This window comes from Crocuta crocuta, unplaced genomic scaffold (assembly GCF_008692635.1).
Source record: "Crocuta crocuta isolate KB4526 unplaced genomic scaffold, BGI_CrCroc_1.0 scaffold222, whole genome shotgun sequence".
In the NCBI taxonomy this organism is placed as follows: domain Eukaryota; kingdom Metazoa; phylum Chordata; class Mammalia; order Carnivora; family Hyaenidae; genus Crocuta; species Crocuta crocuta.
In genome coordinates, this window is record NW_027528806.1 from 5,128,555 (window position 1) to 5,154,655 (window position 26,101).

At 36.8% G+C, this 26,101-nt stretch overlaps 1 pseudogene; it reads right to left on the reverse strand.

Annotated features, from left to right (window-relative positions):
- Window positions 1–12,840: 12,840 nt before the first annotated feature.
- Window positions 12,841–21,646, reverse strand: LOC144224718 (large ribosomal subunit protein mL39 pseudogene; annotated as a pseudogene).
- Window positions 21,647–26,101: the final 4,455 nt, after the last annotated feature.

Consider the following 26,101-nt stretch of genomic DNA (forward strand, 5'->3'; position numbering starts at 1 on the left):
ATACACCATAAGTCTGTTTATGTGCCATATGTGTATCTGTGATTTATATTTTTAAAAAGTATTATTTTTGTCAACACACCCCCACATCAAGAACCAATTTATTCCTCCTTAGGAACATTATCACTCCTCTTAAGAATGCATTGGCAGGGACATAACACGGAAAACAGGCGATCTGGGGGTGGTGAGAGAAGGAAGGAGATTACAGAAAAAGGTAAATGAGGTAAAACAGGGCCATGTCTGGCTCTGTACATAATTGCAAGGTTATCGTATTTTACATTCAGTTAAACAAATGTGCTCAGTGTTTGAAAGGAAATGAAAAAGCCACTTGAACAGCCTCACCAAAAATGGCACACCTTCGGTCTGTCTTATATCATTTCAAGTGACACCTTGTGGCTCCCTAAACATTATTAAGACATCATATTCAGAAAATTTTCAGATGAGTCAAACCAAATTAATTTCATATGTGAAAGCTGACATTTTTGTTTAGGGAGGTTAAGACATTATCAAAATCTGATAATTTCTTGAAGAGGTTCAGCTGAGTTACCTGTTACTATTATACTAGTTTTTTTGGTCATTGTTGTTTAATATATTTTTTAATGTTTATTTATTTATTCATTTATTTTTTTGAGAGAAGGAGACCCAGAATCCAAAGCAGGCCCCAGGGTCGGAGCTGTCAGCACACTGCCTGGTGCAGGGCTCGAACTCACAAATGGTGAGATCAGACCTGAGCTGAAGTCAGACACTTAGCCCACTGAGCCACCCAAGTGCCCTGTTCTTTGTTGTTTAGATTTAAAAGTTAAATATAACCCTATGACTTAAGGTTTGATTGGATCTATGGATGATGAAAAAGAATTGAGCTTCAGATAATTATCAGGTTCTAGACTGACTAAGTAGTAATAATTACAAATGTAATAAATACAACAGGAAGTTGAAGTAATATGAAGAAAGATAATTGATTCTTTCTTATTCAAATTTAATGTTTATTCAAGTTGGCTGTTATAAAAAAATTGAAAGCTTTCTGTCTTAATAGAGTAGAATAGTTATTGCTAGTTCAATAATGGTCTAGTGTTCAGTGGGTACCATTCTTCCTAAAGATGACTAACCTTCCTGATTTGTCCAGAACTGAAAGGATTCCCAGAAATCAAGAGTTTCATTTCTAATATTGGGAAGGTCACAGACAAACTGGGACAACTTGTGGTCACCTTTTTTCTACTTGAGTATTCTGAAACTAGGATTGCTTTCTTCAGTTCTACCATTTTTTACTATTTGTGTCTCCTTATGGAAACTCTATAGTTGATACACTAATAAACAAATACAGAAAGCTCAGAGTAGTATGAAAGAGGTAGTCTGAAAGTTACACAAAGCATGTGTTCCTACATTCTATTCATCAGAATTCAGTCACAGTGCTGAATTTGGAACCAAAGTTGCTGGGACATATATTCTAAAAAAGTGAACTAATATGAGAGACTAACATGTAGATTAAAAAGGCAAAAGGATGAAGACTAAAAAAAAATCCTTGTTTATTTAAATATGAAAAGGCCATTAATGACTTAAGAAAAGCACTTCATTAACATTGAAAAAGTAGAAGCCAGGATACAATTTTGGAAAATAACTAGAAGGTTAAGAGGTAGAAGTAGCAAGTACAGAACATTCTTCCTAGAAAATTTGCTATGGCTAGAAAGAGACATGTACCATAAGATCTAGAGAAGAACAAGTTCCAAGTGAATTCTGCTTTTTATTTGTTTATTTATTGTAACTTAACATGGTGGGAGTTTGGTGTTTATGTGCTACTATGAGGTAGCCAGTAGAAATGAGACAAATGAAGACACATGAAACACAGGATAATGGAAGGATCAAGTTCCCAAGGGATAATGAGAGTGATGGGATTTTGAGTAAATATCAACAAATTTATCTTAGAGAAGAAAAGAGAAACATTCATCTAGACAATGGAAACAAGCAAAAATACAGACTCAATTTGGAGAAAAAGCACCACATATCACTTCAGTTGTCAAAACCAAGTGCAAGTTATTCAAGATACACCATGGTTTTTTTTCTATGCCAAATACATGATGTGAAATAAAATATTTAGAAAATTTATAGAAGATCTGAGAGTTTATCATAAACTGCTATAAAAATTATTTCTGGTCTTGATTCCTTAGNATAGTTATATAGTTATATAATTATACATAATATATAATTAACATATATATGGAAAAAGATAATAATGACTTATAAAGCAAAGATAAATAATCTTACAAGTAATTTTATTTCATAGAAGACAAATATTAAAAACTGTTCCTTTAAAATAAGGAAGGAGAGTTTTAGTGATGAATTAACACCTAAAATTTTGGTAGAACGATTATCTGAATATGTATTTGACATCAGAAATTTTCCATGTCAGTGCTGAAAGCAATGAAGTATTAATTGTACTCCATCATCAGTGAAGAAGTAGTTAGGTAGCAGTAGGATAAAAATGCGAGCACATCAGCTTGAAACACGGGTTTTGTAAACAAGTATTCTTAATGGAATGTTTCTATTCAAACCAGTCTCTCCACAACATTATACTCAACAATGAAAAGTTTACTATCTTGCTAGATAGGCATGGATATGTTGACCTCCACATGAGTGGATTGACACGTGTGAAGTGTTTTGCTAAAAGTAGGTTCATAACTGAACTTCAGATGATAGATGATTGATGTCAAGTCTGACTTTAACTTTATGATTGAATGTATACAATCATATTTTTAAAATATAAACACATATTTTAAATAAACATGCATTACTATATATTAAAGGAAATAAAATGTTTGTCACCTGTATACCTTGAATATTCAGCACAATGTTAGGTAGTGAATGAAGAATTGTTAGACTGACTGATCCACTAATTGACAGTGCAATCGATAAAAAGATAGACTAATGAATGCATGAATAGATGATGGGACTGTTTTGAGTATCATTCCCACTTTATTAAGTAGTCTTAATTCATTATCCAGTGTTGAATTAACACCTACCATTTTTAAATTTTTTAATTTAAATTTCAGTTAGTTAACATATAGTGCAATATTAATGTTCAGGTGTACAATATAGTGATTCAACAGTTCCATATGACACTCAGTGCTCATCACAAGTGCACTTCTTAATTCCCTTCACCTATTTCACCCAACCCGCTACCCACTACCCCTCTGGTAAACATCAGTTTGTTATATATAGCTAAGAGTCTGTTTCTCGATTTGCCTTTCTCTCTCTCTCTCTTCTCCCCCCCTACTTTGCTCATTTGTTTTGTTTCTTAAATTCTACATATGAATGAAATCATAGGGTATTTCTCTTCCTCTGAGTGAGTATTTGCACTTAGCATTATATTCTCTAAATCCATCTGTGTGATTGCAAATGGCAAGATTTCACTCTTTTTGATGGAAGAGTAATGTTCCACTGTATATGTATATACACCACATCTTCTTTATCCGTTCATCAGTTGATAGACACTTGAGTCATTTCCATAATTTGGTTATTATAGATGCTGCTGTTACAAACATAGCGGCGCATGTTAACACCTGCCATTTGTTTTAAAAGTGACCTACACAGGTCTCTGCTGATTTTGCAGATTCAAATAGGATAATTCCCAGAATGGTTTTCCTCATATATTCATGCTTCAATGTTGACACCCACTGTCCACTTCAGTAAATCAGGCCCACATTACCAGTGTTATCACTAGATATTTTCCTTCTTCTCCACCATACTGTAAATATTTATCTTTTTTCTTTTCTTTCTTCTTAATTTCTCCTTCTATGATATTGTTGTTAAAGTCATGCTTTTGTGTTTTTTTCCCACCACTCTTACTTTTTTCTGTTCTCTGCACATCCCTTGAACTGTGCTAAGCTATCCTGCTTCAGTTCTTGGTTTAGTGCTTCTCTTTCTTGTTCTCCGTTGCTTTAATCTTCTCCCAGTTACCGGCCTCCCTCTGAAAAAAATTTTTTTTTCCATGCTCTTTGCTATGGTACTTTTGTCTGAAGTTTTGGGTACATTGAAAATAACTGAACTAAAAAAACCTGTAACATAGATGAGAAATTGATTATTTTCCAGGGAAGTCCCTGCTCAGTACCACCAAATAGCACTTCTCTTTGGTTTTCTCCATTGGTTCACTTTAACAGTGCCATCAAAGTAAATCCTTGACATCTCAGCAGTTTTTTCTTCTCTTTAATTTTTTTTAATGCTTTATTTATTTCTGAGAGAGAGAGAAAGACAACATAAACAGAGAGAGAGGGAGACACAGAATCTGAAACAGGCTCCAGGCTCTGAGCTAGCTGTCAGCACAGAGCCCGACACAGGGGTCGAACCCACCAACGATGAGATCATGACTTGAGCCGAAGTCGGACACTTAACCGACTGAGCCACCCAGGCGCCCCTCAGCAGTTTTAAACTTATAGTAGTTCATCTAGTGAAAGTAATCCCTGATTCCTGTGTGAACTACTCTCACTCTTAACATTTGATTAAACTTTAGTTAATTTGAATATGAGTTTTTTTTTTCAAGCTGAGTTCTTTAAGAAATGAAGTGAAAATACATGCTTGATCAATTTTATCTGTGTTGGGGAAGGCTAACACATACCATATTATATATTTTTCATTCCTCCATTTTTCTATTATAATCAAATCAAATAATGATATTTCTCTTCTTAAAATCAATTCCACAAAATAATATTTTAATGAACATGTTCTGATGTTAAGAAAAGGTTAATAAAAGGATGTTGATGAAAGCATACATTCTATTTATTAGTAATAACCACATTTATAAAGGGTTTTCTTTGTGTGAGGTGCTGTTCTAATCAATTTATGATTTTTGTATCATTTAATTGTGGTATTTTAGCTAAAAGTTTCAAAAAGCCTTTACCATCACCATCATACAGATTTGAAAAAAACAAACCAAACAAAACCAAACAAAAAAACCTGTGCCTTGGACAGGAGAAAGACTACTTGCCCAAGTTCATTTCACAATTAAAGTAAAGCAAGGAAGAGAACTCCAAAAACTCATCTCCAGGACACTCGGTTTTAAGTCTGTATTAAACAGAAGTTATCTTGCTTAAGGACATAAAAAGAAAAAGAAAATTAAACATTATATTTGCCTGACTAACTTTGATAGAGAATGTAGTACACGTAGTTCGGTCAGAAATCTGCAAGAGGTTTAGATTGCATTGCTCGAATGACAGCCTCATTGATAATTAGTAGGCAGATGACTTAGAAGCACATGGCAAGTGTGTTAAAAAATCTACCACACTTTGTGAACAGAATCTTCAACTTGCCAGGAATTCAGTACATTTATTATGTTGTTGCTAAGACTGAGGAGAGTACATAAATTATTCAGGGTGAGAAGAGACATTAATTTTTTTTGCAATGCAAAAGAGATGATTCACAGAATAGAGGTGATCAGAATTTATTAATGTATTTCTCCATTTAAAGTGAATAATATATTTTGTCCTTCCTGGATAAAGCACAGGCATTCAAATAAAACTAACAGTTAACAAATCTAGTTTTATTTCCTAAATGTCTAAAAATAGAAACTTTGATGATCTATGTTACAATGAATGATTTGTTAATTTAAAGGATATTGAAGATTTAATGATTTTTTTTTACCAATTTTTGGTTAATAATGAATAACCCAGTGAACAACCGATATGGGCGGATAGATAGTCTTTCATTGTGCATTCTTTCACATACGTTTATAAATATAATAAAATCAGCTTTGTTTTATTTACTTTACCTGCTTCCTTTTCAATCTATTCTTGCAATATTTTACTTACTAGAGTATAAGGATAAATGCTTTCATTGTCCTTAAAATAAAGAATTTCCATGCAGTTAGAGAACCTGCACAGAGCCATCAGAAAGTATTAATCAAGTACCTACTGTGTGCCATGAACTATTTTATTTGCTGAGGTTTTGGCAGTGGACAAGACCCTGAATTTACTTTCTCATCGGTGAAGACAGATAAAGACAAATAAAATATAATCACTCAAGGTTCTGATAGTTATACGTGTTGATCAGAGAATTAAACAAAATGATGAATAGTAAATGTGCAGCAGACCTCTCTGAGTAAAGGCTATTTAGAGGATCCCAGGCAGACTCAGCACTGTCAGCACAGAGCCTACTGCAGGGCTTGAACTCAGAAACTGTGAGATCATGACCTGAGCTGAAATCAACTCAGATGCATAAACGACTGAGTCACCCAGGCACCCCTGGAGGTGCGGATTCTTAAATCTGAGCTGGACTGTGACTTGTTTTAACCAATAGAAAGTACTAGAGCCAATAGTGTGGTAGTTCTGGGGCTTCGTTCAAGACTTGTGTTCCTTCTAGGGGACCCTGGGTGGCTCAGTCGGTTAAGCGCCCGACTTCAGCTCAGGTCATGATCTCACCGCTCGTGGGTTCGAGCCCCGCGTCGGGCTGTGTCCTGACAGCTCAGAGCCTGGAGCCTGTTTCAGATTCAGTGTCTCCCTCTCTCTCTGGCCCTCCCCTGTTCACGCTGTGTCTCTCTCAGAAATAAATAAAACATTAAAAAAAAAAATTTTTTTAAAGACTTGTGTTCCTTCTACTCTCTTGGAATTCTGCCTATGAGACATAAATGAGAAGTATCCGAGAACCTGGAAGAAGATAAGAAACAGCATGGAGGGAGGCAAGTAGCCCCAGTGGACCCAGACAAGTTCATCCCAGATAACTGTCCATCAGCTGACCTACAGATATATAAGAAAGTCCAGTCTACATCAGGAGAATCACCTATCTGACTCGGGGTTGACTGGAAACACGCGAGTGTGCCCAGTTAGGATTAGGAGGCAGGCCGAACTCACCCAGAGCCTGGTGAGGACCCATGTGTGCCTAATGTTTAAGTCCCCGTATGTGCATGCATGTGTCCAAACATACACCTGCAGACGTAAGTTCTTACATCATCTATTCCTTGCTGTCTGCAGGCTCTGCCTCCCTGACACACACAGCCTGACAGAGTCAGGCCACTGGAAGCTAAAATTTAGGTGAATGTAGCACTTACCTCTTCTCCAGATACATGGGATAGAGCAAAAACTCAGCCCCCCACCATGCCAAGTGTCTCTCTAAGTCATAAATTTAGGTACTATGTAGCTGAGGAAGTCTTCTTAAGTGCTGTTTGAGAGATTACCTTTAGAAAGATGAAAGATTTGGGGCAGAATGCACCTGACCCTTTAGCAATTCTGGAGCCCGGCGTGCCAGTGATAAATCAGCCCTTGTCCTTCTAGTGAATTCTCTAGCTTCGGCACTTCTTTCAGTTTAGTGCTGCTGGAAGAGCACCTGGGGTACCCGTTGTGAATACTGTGGTGGTTTGATTCTCCTGACCATTTCCAAAATGAGAACTCTTTCCAGTGCATAGTTTCTTCTGAAACTTGAGGATCACACCATTAGCACAAACACTGAATCTCAGGAGTGTATCTGTGTATATGTGTGTTGGACCTACGAGAATCAATCAACTCTATTCTGCAGTGCTTACATGTAGTAGGAAATGAGAAATGCCACAAGGTCCTCATCTCATTCCCCTCCCCCGCCCTGCACCCCATTTAATTATATTTTCAGCTGCAACTTAACCCTATCTTTCGGCGTAGATAAGATCAGAATTTTGTTCCTAGTTAATAGCCTATGTCCTCACCAATAAAATTGCACTTGTAATTTTTTTATTCCCTGAATTGACAGAATTTTCTCCGTAGACAATATTGTATCTAGTATGATGTTTTCCTGTTAGGATTACCTCTTGAAGCCTCATTTTTATCATGTAAACCAAGTTGACTAGCCCCTATATCATTGCATAATCACGATAAATTTATCTCTCTCATTTTGTCTATTGCATATGAGGATATTCTATTACTCTATTAGTTCATACAAATAGTTGATTGTTTTTGTTCTTGTTTGTTTCTCATATTGATGGAGAGCTGTAAAGGATCTGATGTTACTTTACTTGCAGGGTAGCTCATTATTCTGTCTCTCGTTCATGGATGCTGGCAGAAGTCATGATATTCTCGGGTCTGAACAAAAAGATTTTATTATTTATGGCAATAGCGGTAGTGACAGTACCAGTATCTTCTCAAGCCAGTTCCCAAGTCCACTCCCACAGGAATATGTGAAGAGAGATAGGTCACATGTGATGTCAGCACACTGAGTGGGTTTTGTAACAGGAATACAGAGGCTGTGAAGCTTGGTTCAGGCTTCTCTAAAAATGCAGCTGTTATTGTCTTGGTTCACAAGAAATGCAAAAATGCAACAGCCCTATGGAATTAGCTACTGACATGGAATTGCAGGTTCAGGAATAGGTTTCTAAGTGCAGATGATTGAGCTCTACAAGTGAAAATTGTATTTTGTGAGAAAAATACAAGAGAAACAGAAACAAACAAAAGAAGGGTCTTATGGTTTTTTAAAAATTTTTAATGTTTATTTATTTTTGAGGGGGGAATGAGTCAGGGAGGAGCAGAGAGAGGGACACAGAATCCAAAGCAGGCTCGAGGCTCCAAGCTGTCAGCACAGAACCTGACACGGGGCTCGAACTCATGAACTGCCACTATCATCTGAGCCTAAGTTGGACACTTAATCGACTGAACCACCCAGGTGCCCCCAAAACAAGGGTCTTGTATTGAAAGGAGCAAAATATGGATTGCTAAAGACAATGAATTATATTAATATTCACTCACTCAAGTTCAAGAAACCAACTGAAAAATAAAATTATATTCATATAATGTAAAGCTTAGAATGGGATTGCTACATCTTCATCTGAGGATATAATTACTATTTTGATTCATATTTTTGATTCTTAATAAATGTAATTTTAAGTTCATTCTTTCTGGAAATCATGTCCATAGGCTTGTGGAATGTGATGCTACGTCTGGGTGCTTATGTCAGAACTGCACTGGACTACTAACAGGGTTGAAACAGAGCACCATGTACGTGCTGCTGGTGACAAATGTCTTTCTTTAGCTCAGACTTCTCATCTGATTCTGCCTGCACTGTGTTTTATATTTCTACCTAAAACTGAACTCATCATTGAATTTTCTTTCCACACATACTCTTTCTCTATTATTTCAATTTTAGAAAACAAATGTGCAAGTTAGCAAGCACATTCACCCAGTTTCTCAAGCCAGATATGGTGAGCTGAGCCTTGCTCACTCCTCTTTGTACATAGCCCAGATCGAATCATTTACTTCTCATAATGCTGGAATCTCTCTATCTCTCTGCATCTTCACTGCCACCAACCTAGTCCAGGTCACCACAGTCTGGATGCCCACACTAGACTTCAAGTGATGAAATGGTCTTCCATTTCATTCTCTTCAGTAATGTCATACTTATCTTCAAATGGTTTCATTTTTCTTGAAGATAATTTAAAAATTTTTCATATTTGTTATCAGGCCATTCATTTTTTTGAGCCCCATCGTCCACCTCTCTTCAATAAAGTTCTGTGCTTTTGTTGGACTGTTCTTCAATTTCCTGCAGTGCTCAGATAAATAGTCACCTCACAACCTCTCCGTATACTATTCCCTCCTCTTTTATTTCCTCTCTACCTAAGTTACTAACTACTTACTTACTATAGTCTCAGCTTAACCATCAAATTTCAAAGGTCCCTTCATAGACCTCAAGGCTATTTAAATTGCACAATCTGTATATTTCTAACACACTCTGTGTATTATACACTGTTTTCTAAAATTTTTTTTCATATTTGTTTCTTTTTGAGGGAAAGACAAAGTGTGAGTGGGGAGTGGCAGAGAGAGGGAGACACAGAATCCAAAGCAGGCTCTGTGCTAACAGCTCAGAGCCTGATGTGGGGAGGAAACCCATGAACCATGAGATCATGACCTAAGCCAAAGTCCTATGGTCAACTGACTGAGCCACCCAGGAGCCTCATACACAGTCGTAAAATTCATATAAATGCATTATTGGATCTGTATCTTATACGCAGCTTCAGTGAGGGTGTTCACAAGTGTGAACTTGTTTTGCTCTCTTGTTTACTAAAATCCCCTCAGCACTTAGTCTGTAAGTCAAATTTCGGCAAATCATTGACAAATCCATTGCGACTGTTCTTCCCAGATACCTGAAGCTCATGGGATTTGTCACACAGAAGGATAATATTTAGAATGTTCACATACAAATGTATATTTCAAATAAAAATATTCCTTTTGAGGTTAGACCTTATTTTATTCTTATTTTGACATCATGGCAAGGTTTCTGGATTTCTGATTTTTTTGCCTGTGTTTTGCACACTTGAAAACCAGGAAGAAATTAGAGAATATATGTCAAATTTCATGCCTGCTTATCAGTAGCACTTCAGGTGCTTTAAGTGGAAGAGGAGAAACATCCACAAGAATAAAATCAGTGAATTCTTTCATTTACTATTTCTAGCAGCAGTAAAATCAATTGTATTTAGGAGGCAAAACAATATGCTAATTACACCTTTTATTCAGGATTGTCAGCTAAAGGGTCAGCTTTCATTATCTACAGCATTCTATTAACCCTTTATAGATCTAGCTTCTTAAAATATGACAAAATGATCACTGCTTTTATTTACTAAAGGTTTTATTCCAGGTATTAGTAGAAGGAATTTTCATAAATTATTTTATTCTGTAAGTCCAACAATGAATATGCAATAGATAATAAATCAGCAAATATTTACTGAGTACCTGTTCTGGGCAGTCAATGTTCTAGTTGATGGGTCAATTGCAAAGAACAAATTAGATACAAAAAAATCCATGGTCTCCTGCAATTTGCATGCTAGCATGAGGAAATACATTAAAATGAGTAAATCAACTGCATACTCTATTAGAAGATGATAAGGGGTATGGAGAAACATAAGCTGGTGAAGCAGAGTCCCTCCTGGAGTAAGCTCAACTCAGCCTCCTCTGAACTCTTTTCAAGTAAGCCCTGATTTCTGGATCTCCACGGTCATCTCTGCATTACCTAATTTCATCAAGAATCCTGCTGTGTCAATTTAGTCAGAATCCTTGATATCTAATGTGGTTCCTCAACCTCTACCATTTCCCAGATGATGTCATATTACTCTGGCCCACCTTCACCAAGAAGTCTGTTAGGTGAGTTTAGCTAGAATTCTCCCCTACCTCCCACCTCACTTACTTCTGATGTTTCCTCTTAGTAATTCTCCACTCTGCCTCTTGGCTATAAATTCCCATTGTTCCTTATTATGTATGGAGTTGGGCCAAATGGCTCCACCAACTACTTTCCTCTTGGGAAGAATGGTGGAGATTTCTAAACCCTATACAAATATAAAAAAGTAGAGAATAAATATCACCCTGTAAATCATGTATATGCATTGGTTATCTTTTCTTCATAAGTTTTTTTTTTTTTTTTAACCTTTGCTTTTGGGGTCTTTCCATGGAAATGTTTTCTTTAAATCCTTTGAAGCCTATCAGTATTATAATTTGCCCAATACAGTTGTGTTTTATTGTTTCTCTCAAGGTGTTCTTCACAACTTTGAGTCATCAGGTATTCTGCTATCATTTGTTCTAAAACATAAAGTGTTTATTTTTCATTTTCTATTTGACATACACCCAAAGTGTATTTTGGGGTCATTTTGTCTAAGTTGATTAGTTGGGAATACAATAAGTGCAGAAAATGCTGCTGAATGTAGTAAAAAGCTAAAAATCAAGTAACAATCCCAATCTTCTAGGACTGTCTTTAGCTACAGTGAATGAAGGCCCTTAACTGGGGCTTGATGCTTAATACATGGAAATGAAGTAGAATGAAAATATAGTTTTATACAAAATATACAAAATGTTTCAGTTCTGTGTTTAAAGCAAGTTAATTGTCAAGTTTAGGATATAGAATATGTTTTACTTAACTTTGTTACCTTGACTTATATATTGTTTTAAAGTCTATTTATTTTGAGAGAGAGGGAGACAGAGAGAAAGAGAGAGGAGTGCGTGGGTGGGGGGGCAGAGAGAGAGGACAGAGGATCTGAAGCAGGCTCCCTGCTGACAGCAGCAGTGCAATGCAGGCTTTGAACTCAGCAACCTTGAGATCATGACCTGAGCAGAAGTCAGCCACTTAACCACCCACTGAGCCACCCAGGTGCCCCAGGGGAAACACTTTTTTTAATTTTTTAAAATTATTTTTAATTTTTTAATACTTTTTAAAAGTTTATTTATTTTTGAGAGAGAGAGCAAGAACACAGAATGTGAGGCAGGCTCCAGGCTCTGCGATGACAGCTCAAAGCCTGATGCTGGAGCCTGTGATCCAGAAGATCAAAACCCAGGCTTAACAGACTGAGCCACTCAGGCACCCAAGAAACACTGTGTTTCAGTTTTTGTTGTCATTGTTGTTGTTAATGTTTATTGTTTTTTGAGAAAAAGAGAGACAGAGTGCAAGCGGGAAAGGGGCAAACAGATGGAGACACAGAATCTGTGGCAAGCTCCAGGCTCTGAGCTATCAGCATAGAGCCCGTCGCGGGGCTCGAACTCACAAACCGTGAGATCATGACCTGAGCTGAAGTCAAACACTTACCTGTCTCAGCCACCCAAGTCCCCCAAACACTGTTTTCCAATGAAATCAGAGAACATAGCATACAAAGAGCTAAACTACAGGAATATTTCTCTGAAAAGGTGAGATGATGGAAATGGAGAGGTGATGAAAGATGGTTCCAGAGGTGAGCAGGAGAAAACAAAAACCTGAGGGGAAGCATCAGAGCTAACAAGGCCGGCATCGCACAACCACTGTAATTCCTGGGAAGCCTGTGCTCCCATGTTTTGTTTTGTCTTGTTGGTTTTTGTTTTGGTTTGTTTCATAGAAAACTTTTATTTTGATTTAATACTCTAATTTTAGCGAGTGGTCTGCTGATTCTCGCTAAAGCAGCGGAATAAGAGGACCCTTCCTCACATCAGCTAAGCCATCAAATCTGTGTAGCCAGCCAATGTCCTCAGGGTTCTGAGATCCCTTCTCTTCTATGAGATCGGTTTTGTACTTGTGTTAAAGTATTTCTCATGCCACTTTTGCTTCAATTTCTAGAGTTTTGAATGGAATAAATATCTTTATGAATCAAAGCACAAGCATCTTTTGTGAAGGAATACAGATTCTCTTTTGTTGTCATCTACTTATCAAGTCCCTTATCTAAAACTGTATCATAACAGAAGGCCCCAAGATTACAGGAACTTCTGGAGCTCTGAACAAACTGACCACATATTCACCTTCAAAGGCCCACTCCATCACACCGTCCATCATCATGGCACAAGGATGACCCTAAGACTTATTCATTTCTCCTGGATCATGACCTTTGGAAATAAGAAACCTAACTTCACAGGACTCGGTCACAGGGGAATACATACCCAAGGCTGTCTGTCCACAAGAGCTGGAATGGGCTTCCAGCAACACCACCCACTTAAATGCCTGACAATCTGGAACAAGTTGAATGGTTTTGTTCATCACACAGATAGGGCCAGCATCAATTTTCTCAACGTGTTTAACTTCAATCTTCTCAGTTAGAGGAGTTAATGATAACTGCCCTTTTTTTCTCTCTTTACTAAGGAGATCATTATGCATTTCTATCAGTTCTGTCAGTGACAACTGAGAAGCTGGTCTTGTGGCTATAAATCTCTAGTCAGCCATGCCATGCCACCACCAGGGGTCACCCGCTAGAGCTGAAACCTCCAGACCTCCATAGACATTGCCTCCTTCATGGCCCTTCTGCTCCTGTGTTTTTTGTTTTTTTGTTTTTTAAATAAAATAGTATTCATTGATAATTTCTGAAAGAGAGAGAGAGAGAGAGAGAAAACAAGTGTGGAACGTGTAGACAGATAGAGGGAGACACAGAATTCGAACAAGCTCCAGGCTCTGAGCTGTAAGCACAGCCCGACACAGGCTCGAATCCAGGAACCATGAGATCATGACCTGAGCTGAAGTTGGACGCCTAACTGACTGAGACACCCATGGACCCCTGTACCCCCATGCTTTAATCTCACTAATGAAAATGTCAGTTATCTTTGTAAAATTTTTGTCAAATGACACTTATCTGTAAGCCACTACATATTTCTTCTTTCCAAAAATTTAAGCATTATAGACCTATAAATTTATTATTGATTATGAACAGTTCAACTAATGAAAGGCTTTAAAGTGTCTAGGCATTAATTTAATTTACAATTCTTTGAGAAGTTATTCTAAAACTAAATAGCTTCTAATTATTTTGAAGTTTTTTTCCAGTCACAAAGGATTGACATTAAACTCATTTTAAAATGATTTTGAAGAACTTTTGGTTCTGTCTGAGTATTTCATTAAGGCATTAATATTTCAATTAACAAATAACAAGTCGTCACAATCGAGGGATTCGGTTGCATACAAAATAATTGATTTGTTTAAAGTGTACTCAGAGTTATACAGAAAAGATATATTCCAAACCTTTCTTTCAGAAGATAAGACAGATCTTTTGTGAAAATGAACAAGAATTTGAGAGAGGTGTGATGTTGTCTTAGAAGCAAGTAATAACTGAAATGAGAAAATACATAAAATTTTAAAAACTTAAAAATCATCATGCAAAATTTTCCATATTCAACCAAAAATTTTACTGGAGGAAAACTTATAAGGTTAATGTAGTATTTTAGAAAATTACCAGGGCATCTGGGTGGCTCAGTCAGTTGGGCGTCTGGCTTCGGCTCAGGTCACGATCTCACAGTTGGTGAGTTCAAGCCCCATGTCAGGGCTCTGTGCTGACAGACAGCTCAGAGCCTGGAGCCTGTTTCCGATTCTGTGTCTCCCTCTCTCTCTAACCCTCCCCTGTTCATGCTATCTCTCTCTCAGAAATAAATTTTTAAAAAACCAAAAAGAAAGAAAAAAGAAAATTACCTAGAATGAAGCAAATTTAGCTAAGTGGTCAAATCAGTAACTTAAAAAATAAAATGTAAACTCAAAGAAAAATACGATAAGAGAATTAAAATGAACAAATGTTATTAGAAATAAACAGGGAGTAAAATTTTGACTTTCTAATATGACTCAGAAGAAAGTTAGACTTTTAGAAGAATGATCAGGATAAAAAAGAAAAGTAAGGGTCAGAATGAAACTGACACAGAAAAGTAGAGCTAAATGACAGAGACTCTAGACTAAAAAAAAGGACATATTATGATTGATTCTGTAATATTATAAAAAGAAAATGGACCACTACTGGGAGACAACTCAATCAAAATTAACACACCCAAAGTAAAAACTGGATTGATCTATAACTCACACATTTCACCAAAGCTACTTCCTCTACAGCTTTCCATTTCTTAGTAGAGAACAGCTTTCCCAATTTAGTAGCTCTGACCAGAGTACTTGGAAATATAATTGGTTTTAGTACCTCACATACAATTCTTTAGGAAATCTCATTGCTATGGCTTTTAAAATATGTGCAAAATTTGAACACTAATCCATTTCTACTGTTACTAACCTGGCCAAGTCTTCACCATCTTTCACCAAGATAATGTCATTATCAACTGATCATTCTGTTCCCATCATTGTTCACCATCCTCACCACCAATCTACCTGAAAATGGCTGCTAGAATAATAGTCATAAAATATCAGTCAGTTCCACAGAATTCCAGTAAATATAGCATACCATTGGCCACACATATACCGGTTATTATAAAACTCACATAGGAAAATAAATATGAAATAATAGAAAATTTGAAAATAGAATAATAAAGTTACCTTAGATTTGTCAGATAACAAAATATATCATAAACTATTCTAGTGACTATAAACCAGAGACACAGTACAGAGAGTCCATAAATACATTTTTCATATGTAATTAAGGTGACATCTCAAACAGTTGAGGAAAAGGTGGTCTTTTTATGATACAGTGCTGGCAAAACTGGATAGTCATTTTGCAAAAGAAGAATAGATAAAATTGAATACATAAAATGTACGTACACTAGGGTAAATACCAAATGAATGTCACCTAAGTTTAATAGAAAATGAAATTATACAAACAATAGAAGAAACTTTGTGTAGATTTCCTTTAAATCTGGCTGTAAGAAAATACTTTTTAACAAAACATTTAAAAATACAGGTGTAATAAGAGATCAATACATTCAGCCATATAAAGCAATTGCATGGAAAAAATAAGTAAAATATTACTTATGAAAAAGTAAATACAGTGGAACACATATTTACAATGAATATAATAGAAAAAGGGCCAGACTCACAAATATGTAAATACTGTTTAAATCATTTTGTTGAGGTATGATTGACATATAAAAAGCTGCATGTATTTAATGAATACACCATGGTGTATTTGGAGATAAGTGTATATCTTCGATATCACCGTAACTTATGTTCTAAATATATGCATCACCTTCAAAAGTTTCCTCCCTTCTTTATTTATCATTATTTTTTATGTGTGACATTAATACTTAAGATCTATCCTCTCAGCAAATGTTTAAGTATATAATATAGTATTAACTTTAGGCTCTATGTTTAAAGATCTCTAGGACTTAACCATCTTGCAAAGCTGAGAGTTTGTACCCCCAGACCCTGGCAACCATGCTTATACTCTCTGCTTCCATGCATGTGACTCTTTCCAATTCATATAAGTGAGCTCATGCGGGATTTCCCCTTTTACGTCTGGCTTAGTTCACTCAGCATAATATCCTCTAGGTTCATGTATGCGGGTGCAAATAACAGAACGCCCTCCTTTTCTAAGGCTGAATAATATTCCATTGTGTAGATGTCACAGTTTTTAATGTTTATTGATTTATTTTTTATTGAAAAAACCTTTTTAAATGTTTATATATTTTTGAAAGAGAGTGAGCATGAGTAGGGGAGGGGCAGAGAGAGAGGAAGATGCAGAATCCCAAGCAGGCTCCAGAGTCTGAGCAGTCAGCACAGAGCCAGACGCGGGGTTTGAATCCACGAACTGTGAGATCATAACCTGAGATGATGTTGGACCCTTAACCAACTGAACCACCCAGGCACCCCTATGCCACCATTTCTTGAATATGGAGGAAAAAAAAAAAAGACTAAACACCTGATGAAAAATGTGTAAAAGTCACAGACATAGACAGAGTAGTATACACTACACACACACACACACACACACACACATATTTAAAGTAGCTCTTGAAAATTTGAAAGAATGCTCAATGCTCATAATAAAAGAAATTAAAATTAAATTAAAACTATATCAAGATACCATTTCTTATCCCATTATAAAGAAGTTTAAATAATATACTTTAGTGCAAGCTATAGGATAACAGCCTCCCTTATGCACACCCAATGCATTTGTTAACTTGTATAACTCCTGTGTTACACACCAACAACATCTTAAACCAACAACAACTATATTTGCATTTATATTAAATTAAAAATATTAAAAATATATGCAATTTATAATAAATGCAAATATGCATTTATTAAAATGCATTGTATTAAAAATATTCATTGTGGCCTTATTTGAAATAGTAAAAAATCGGGAGCAAACTCACAGGACATAGTTTTAAAACTATGGTTTTTAACCATATAGCTATGGACCATATAGCAATGGAGTATAGCAAAACTATCTATCAATGGAATACTATAAAGCTTTAAAATAGAATGAAAAGAATGTTATGATCTGGTGTAATTCTTAAGACAAAATGTTACTTTGTTTTCAAAAAAGCAATGTGCAATGACATACATACTATATATATGTATATATATGTAGATACTATATATGTGTGTATATACATATATAGTATACTATATACATATAGATACTATATATAAGTATGTATATATATATAGTATGCTATGTACATACAGATACTATATATATGTATGTGTATATAACTGCCACCTGCTGTAAGGAAGTAAAAAATGTAAGACATGATATGTATGTGTGACCCCATTTTTGGAAAAAGAAAAAAATCCACTTCATAAACACAAAGCTAATTAAATTAAATCATTTATCTATAAGAACAGCAAGAGAATGGAATGAGACTTTGATATTTGAATTCTGTTAATTACTCCCAAAGTCAAACAATGCAATTAAATCTAAATTATATCAAACAGGAGGATAAAGGTAAAATTAAATACAAGTAGAAAAACATAACTACATCAAGTTGATAATATGCAGAGAATATATGCGTCCGCCTACACACAGAGAATAAATTGTTTCAAGTAATTTTGAACATCATGCTTTGATTGTACTTCCTTTATGAGAAGTCTCTGAAGGACAAAAGGAGAAAAGGGATCTTGAACTTGGGTGATATGTTATTAGTTGTGATATCGGTGAAACAATTTCTATTCTATTTTGTATACACTGTAAAAAGAAATAAAATATCTTTGCAGTAGGGAACTCAGAGGCTCTAGAGGGAAATGGAGCTCTAGATACAATAAGGATAAAGTGAGAAATCTTGGAATGAAAAATATGACATAAACTTATAGATAATAAAAAAACAGATGAGTAGATAACAAAAGCCACCAACAAGGCCTAGAAGCAATGATACCATGCTAACAGTGACCATGACTAGCCTCCAGTCATGTTTTCATAAACTATTTGCAACGTCTTTAATCCATAAGTGATTTGGGGTCTGGAGAATAAAAAAAATAATACAAACTAAGTCTCCAATAATTTTGTGCATCAGAAATCAAGGATGGGCTCAAAAACTAATGGACATATCAAAAACATACACTACATGCTCAAATTGTGCAAATATCGCTACTGGGAATTCTTTGATCTGCCACTACCTTCTGTGTCCTTTCTGAAACTCTGTGTCAGCGTCTTCCCATCAGCTGTTCATTTTACTCAGAGTGCTCTTTACCATACATCCCACTCGCTCACTTCTAGGCTTGGCTCCAATGTCCCTTCTCAGCGAGGCTTATTCTAATCTCTCTACTCAAAATTTTACACATCCCAAAGCTTGTGATCCTTTCCAGCAGGATCTATTTTTTCCACTGCACTTCTAAAATGCTATGAATTGGTTATCCTGATTCGCCCCCCTCCCCACCAGAATAAGTACCCATTAAAGTAAGGGGTTTTTTTATTTTGTTTTTTGTTTTGTTTGTTTTTGTCTGTTTCATTCATTGTTATTCATTAGTCACTCTAGGCCTGACCTAGTGGTTAGTGCCTGGCCTAAAAACACTCTGAATTAATATATTTTTAAAATGATTTTATTGACTTCTAAGTCTCCGTTTTGTCTATCACATTATAGCTGCTTCTCTATGGTCATTAGCTTTATGAAATAGAAAAGATGATTTTTAGAAAGCAAATCATTTGTGTACAGTTTGGTATTGAGTTATTCTTAGTACATTTCCTTCTTTCATTACTTATTTCTAATAGGCAATCAAATCTTGTCAATCCTTCCCCCTAAATGTCTTTAAATGTGTTGTTTTATTTACTGGCTGACTCCTAGCACCTTAGTTCTGGAACTCATCATCTCACACCTGGATTACTGAAATAGCCTCACTTCTGGCAGCCATGCACAAATCTTTTCTGCATCATTCCTTCCTAAATGAGTGTTTAATTTTTCTAAATAACAGCTTTCAAAATGTGACTTCCAAATTTAAAAATTATCAATGAGTCTCTAGACACTTATGAGAAAATACCTTCAGTGTAGCTTTCAAGTGGATTCTGGGATCATGTCCCCATTATACCACTGTCTTTGATATTAACATAGTTAATTATTTAGAGGCAAAATTATGTAAAATATCACAGAAATAGATGGAGCAATTTTTAAGTCTTCATATTATTAGTGGTTTTGAGAGGTAATACAGTCAGTGAAAACAGACTAATATTAAAAATTGGTGTCAAATTGCTGTCCCTTTCACAACAGAAAAGGTCTGAGGACATCTATCTTTCACTGTCTGGAATTTATGCTGTATTAAAGGCACAGAGTTGGTTTGTATTCATGCGAGGTTGGGATAGCCCCAGTGACAGTAGGTAAATTAGTCTTTATGAGAGAGAATTCATGTTGGTAATTACATGCACATCCTTTATCTCTACCATTAGGACCAAATGTTTATGGTCATAGGATTACATACCTGTCTTTTTGACTGTTGAAGCCTCTTTCAGGATGAATAGTTTCTGATAAGCATTACTATGAGACACAGTCACTGTCACATTTTGTTTCCCTCCTTGCATCCACCCACATCACTCTCAAACTGTTGTCCTAGATCTTTCAATCTTGATAATAACAGCCAAGTCGTTTACTGACCACAGATCATTGTACTCTGTCAAAAGAAGAGAATACCAGTTGATATCTAAAATGAAACACATGCATGTGCACACACACACACACACACACACACTGCTTACTGACGTGTTAGAGAACTATCTTATATAAGGATGGTCTTTCTAAGCAGAGCAAATGGCCATCTTATGTAGCTTTGGAAGGTGTGCACTTGAAGGATAAGTAGTTTTTCAGGGGTAAAAGCAGTTTGATGTTAATTGCGGAGGTGTGATTACTTCAGTGCGACTGTAAGTTGTTTGACTTATTCATTGGTGTGATTCCTTTCTTAATTGGATGACTTTTTCAAGAGCAAAAGCTTCAAGTGCTTGGTAGCTTTTCAGAAACATATTTGCTGTGGCAGTCATTGTTTTTTCTTTGTTTTGATGGGGAAATATACATAAGCTGAATGCATTATTTAAATCTTTGCTGGTGGTTCTAAACTCTTACTCAACTCCTCACCCTTGGGATATGGTTTTGATTCTAATTTTCTCTTTCGAGGGGCGCCTGGGTGGCTTAGTCGGTTAAGCGTCCGACTTTCGCTTAGGTCATGATCTCGTAGTTCGTGGGTTCGAGCCCCGCGTCGGGCTCTGTGCTGACTGCCAGCTCAGAGCCTGGAGCTTGTTTCAGAGTCTGTGTCTCCCTCTCTCTCTGACCCTCCCCTGCTCACGCTGTCTCTCTTTCTCTCTCCTAGAAATAAATAAAAATATAAAAAAAATAAAGAATTTAATTTTCTCTTTCGAATGTGGGAGTGAGATAACTTTCATGGATTTCTACTGATTCTTCTTACAAAACCATTAATGAAGGGCCTGACAAGCTATGTTAAGAAATTATTATTTTTTTAAGTTTTTTAAAATTTATTTTTGAGAGAGAGAACACAAACTGGAGAAGGGCAGAGAAAGAGAGAGAGAGAGAGAGAGAGAGAGAGAGAATCCCAAGCAGGCTCTGCACTGTCAGCTCAGAGCCTGATGCAAGGCTAGATCTCAGGAACCATGAGATCATGACCTGAGCTGAAATGAAGAGTCCCACCCTTAACCAACTGAGCCATCCAGGAGCCCTGAAGTTATTTTTATCCTTCAGTCAAAAGTAGAGCATCAGAGAGTTCTATACAGAGACTCATGATTATATTTTACAAGTTTTAAAACTTCTTCAGAGCGGAGAATAATTTGTCAGAGAACAAATAGTGAATAAAGATAAAAATCTGTTTCAGATATTAAGAAGAGGGAAGAAGTGAATAAACTAACACAGTGGGTGAAAGAAAGAGACAGGTGGGTGAGTTCAATAACTGTTTCCACTGTAATAAAAAGTGCCAAAGTCAGCAGAGGCGGATCCTTGCGGCTTCTCCTGGAGAATGCGGGCAGAGAGGACCAAACTGCTTGGGGGCTGCCACCCGCCACTGCATTTCCAAAGAGGCTAGAAGACAGGTAACTACCCACAGCGGTAGCGAGCTGGAGACCAGCTCCGTGTTTTTCACAGCACATGCGTTCAACAGTTGTCGGAAGGTTTGAGGATGTTTCTGTATTTGGTGAAATGGGTTCTTTAGCTTTGTTCCCCAAGTAGCCCTCAAGTGGGGCCGTTGGTGAGCGTGGGTGCGCCACCGCTGGGTGGACGATGAAGACAGTCGGGAAGCAGCCCCTCCCATCACCAGCTCTCCTCTCTGAAAGTCACGTGAGTCCTGGTCCCTCCAGGCCTGTGCTGCTCAGCCCTCCTGGTGCTGGGCTCCAGGGGACGGGCTGAGGCGGCTCCAGTGCGCGTGCTCCAGGCACCAGGTAACGGCGGAGCTGCTGTGTCCCTGAGGTCCCAGGAGCCAGGACCCGGCCTGAGTAGTGGTGAAGCCACTGGCAGTGCCCCCTCCCTGCCACCGTGTATGGGGTAAAACTCTGCCCTTGAGGTGCCTGTTCTTCACTCCTACCTCTCTTTGCCCTGGAGAGGATTTCCCAGTTGGCTGGAGAACTTGCGTGTAGAGGAGCAGGGAGTCCTTGCGCGGTGCTGATTGAAAGAGGGAGGGTCAGAGAGACTGTTGCTCAACGTGAGAAGGGAGAGGCCGCCGAAGTGTAAAACACAAGATTCCTTCACAACAATGGGAGAAAAAAGTTTCAGCTTTGTTGTTAATGGGATTTCACACTTGGTTAAAGAGCCTAATGAACCAAAATGAGCTTCATTCTCCCCCTACCACGGTCTGAGATTGGAAAAGTGAAAAAGAGCTGAGAAATGAGTAAAAGGAGCTGTAAGAAAATAAGTTTAATTTTGGGGCGCCTGGGTGGTTCAGTCGGTTGAACGTTCGGCTTCGGCTCAGGTGATGACCTCACGGTTCGTGGGTTTGACCCCCACATTGGGATCTGTGCTGACAACTCACAGTGTGGAGCCTGTCTTCAGATTCTGTGTCTCCCTCTCGCTCTGACCCTCCCCTGCTCACGCGGTCTCTCTCTCTCTCAAAAATAAATAAAAACATCAAAATTTTTTAAAAAAGAAAGAAAATAAATTTAATTTTGAACACTGCATTCACGTTTTATTCCTGTCACGGTACATTATCATGAATTTAGCGACTTAACACCTATTTAGAAGGCCTGGTTGGCTCCATGGTTTTCTGATCCATGTTTCACAAAGCCATGATCAAGGGGTCAGCCGGGTGCTTATTGTAAGGTGCTGAAAAGAATCTGCATCCAAATTCATTCAGGTTGTGGTGCAATTCTGGACTTTGTGGTTGTAAGACCGATGTCCCCATTTCATCAGTGCCTGGCAGCCAGGGCTCCGTCTTTGCTCCCAGAGCCTGTCTGCATGTCTTCTCATGCTTTCCTTATGGCAGCCCGGCCAGTAACCATGGGTGGAATCTCTCCCACCCTTTGGACATCTTCCACAGCCTCTCTGCAGCCCCTTCTCCTGCTGACTCTTCTGCTGCTAAGGACTCATCCAATTACCTTGGATCCACCCAGATTATCTAGGATAATCTTCCTATTTTAAGGTCAGGTGCAAGCTTTTAACTCACTTCTTATCTATCAGGGCCCTTTGGGAAGAGGAATAACCTCAGTATAATCTTCTGAGTCTGCTACAGATCAACCTTTCTGGAAAATGTATTAACCTTATTTCCCAGCAGAAAGACAATGAGGAGTCCTGCTTATAAAATAGTTTTGCAGCATATTCCTTGTGTAGGTTTCTTATTGTAAAAAAATGGAATGTGTGGATTTATAGAAATAGGGTTCCTTTGCATAATCATTGTTTCTTTATATATTGCTTAGAAAGTAACTTAGATTTTAAGTCTGAAACTAAATATGTTCATATAATGGGAGCAAAGGGCAATTTTGGGAGCTGCCATCTGTGTTATCAGATTTCTTCGACTGATTGCACAATGGTTCATTTGTACTCGGTGTTGGTTTCCATTCAGTAATTTATAAAAAGTGGTGCTGAGTGAGAGATACTAATTTTATTCTGATGTAACTCTTCAAATAGTTTTTTGTTATGTGTGTGTAGGAGATCACCCAGAAAAGGATTAGTACAAAACTCTAGGGAAAAAAAACTCTTGAAGAATACTTGTAGAAAGAGGAATCTCTTAAGACTTGACCAGAGATAGTGACTATCATATATAGTGTATTTAACTGTCATGATCAATTTCACTGAGCCATGGGATACCCAGACATTTGGTTAAACATTATTCTGGGTATAACTGTGAGGATATCTTTGGATAAGATTAACATTTACATCAATACACTGAGTAAAGTAGTTTGCTTTCATAATGTGGGTGGGCCTTATGCAATCAACTGAAGGCCTGAATAGCACAAAATGGCAGAATCTCTTGTGGCTAACAAACTGCCTCCTGTCTGACTGCCTTTGAACTGGAATATCAGCTTTTTCTTGCCTTCAGACTCAAACTGAAGCTTTGACTCTTCTTGGGTCTCAAGTACACTAGCCTTCAGACTGGAGCTATATCATCTCTTCTGCTGCTTGTCAGGCCTTTGGACTTGGACTGGAACTGTGCCATTAGCACTCCTGGGGCTCCAGCTCGCCATCGCCAGCTACAGATCTTGGGACTTGTCAGCCATCACACTCAGGTGAGGCAATTCCTTACAGGCTCTCTCTCTCTCTCTCTACCTGGAAGCAAATGACTTAAAGTAGAAAACAAAATGAAAAAAAATTATGCAAAAATACAATGTAAAGTTAATATAAAATGTACAGTGTTACCTAATATTTACTGAGGCTATTTTTAGGTTTTTATGTAAAATCTGTTGGTTATCTATATTTTGGTTACATATGGCATATGTTTTTTCTTTCTTTCTTTTTTTAAACTCCTAATATAGATCAAAAGGATGGAAATAATATTTAAAGTAGGAAGGAGTCAATAATGTGAAAGGCTACATCAGTTTTGGTTACGAAAGAAGAATGGTAAAGGTGGTTAGAGCAGAATGATGGGATTGTTATGGGGTCAGAGAGAGAAAAGAAGGTGACAGCGTGAAAATAGTAAGTATAGATAATTCTACTTGCAAATCTGGCTTGTCTTCATTACTAGACTACATCTCCATCACAGAAGACAGTCTCTACCCATTGTCTTTTTTATTCATCAGTTTATTCTCAGCACCCAGGAAAAATGTAACACATATTTAAACAATATTTTTCTTAGCACTCTTCCATTTTCCAGCCATTGTGTGCACACCGTCTTCATTTGCTCCTAATGACAATGTCAAACAATCTTACTATGATTCATAAAAGGAAAGTGCATCTCAGGCAAGTTTACTCACAAAACTAGTTAATTCTAAATTGTGATTGATCTCTTATTTTCTTTTAATCCATTTATTAAAATTGTTTTCACAGGCCAACATTTTCAGTGGCAAATATTTAAAAGTCTGTATTCATAAAAGCCATACATGATAATTCTCAGAAAATTTTAGGTGAGATAATGATGCAAATGATGTACCTTCTCATTTCAATCTTCTTAATAGTTAGGTTTCATTTATATATGTTATATAAATAAATATAAATATTATATATCATATATATTCAAATTATATTACCTGTAATTTAACTAAATAAATAAAACTTTGTTTTGTCTCACTTACTAAATTGGATATTTTCTACCTGGAAATGAATGATTTGAAGGATTAAAAAACAAGAAACATAAATAATTTACTCAAAAATATAACGCAAAATTAATACAAATGTACGATGTTATCTAATATTTACTGAAATTACTTTTAGGTTTTTAAGGAGTTGATTAGTAAATACAGTATGAAACCAACTACTGTAAAGAACCATTTTCTGGGGACACCTGTGTGGCTTAATCTGTTGAGCCTCTGACTCTTGATTTTGGTTCAGGTCATGAGATCAAGCCTTGCATCGTCAGGCTCGGCACTGTACGTGGATCCTGCTTGGGATTCTCTCTCTCCCTCCCTATCTCTACTGTCTCTCATTCACTCACGCTCATGCACATAAACTCTCTCCCCACCTCTCTTTTAAATAGATGTATAAAAAAAAGAAACAGTTTTCTGAGTAGCATCACCTTTTATTTAATCATCACACCATGTGTCCTTGCACGTGTAAACTTAAGTGATATGTCTGAAATGAAATAAAAATGAACCAGAATGTGAAGAAAGCTATGATTTCAAAAGTCAGAGAAACTTATTTCAGAGATCAATGTGTTTAATCTTTTCTATTAAGAATTTATACTGTATAATATTAACTCATTTGAAGCATTTAAATAATAATGAAAATAATAACAAAAGAAATATTTACTTTCTTTTCTGTAAAACCAGCACTATACTAGAAAGTTGTAAGCAAAATAAAATATCCTGCATCCACAGATGCTTCTAAACTAGTAATAAAGCCAATTAAGCTCAGAAATCTTTTGTTCAGTTTCAGCTGAATGCAATAAATTTTGGTAGGCACTTTAAGTAAAAAGCAATGATGTGCTTTTTCTCCCCTCCAGGAGATCTCAACTTACGGGGGTG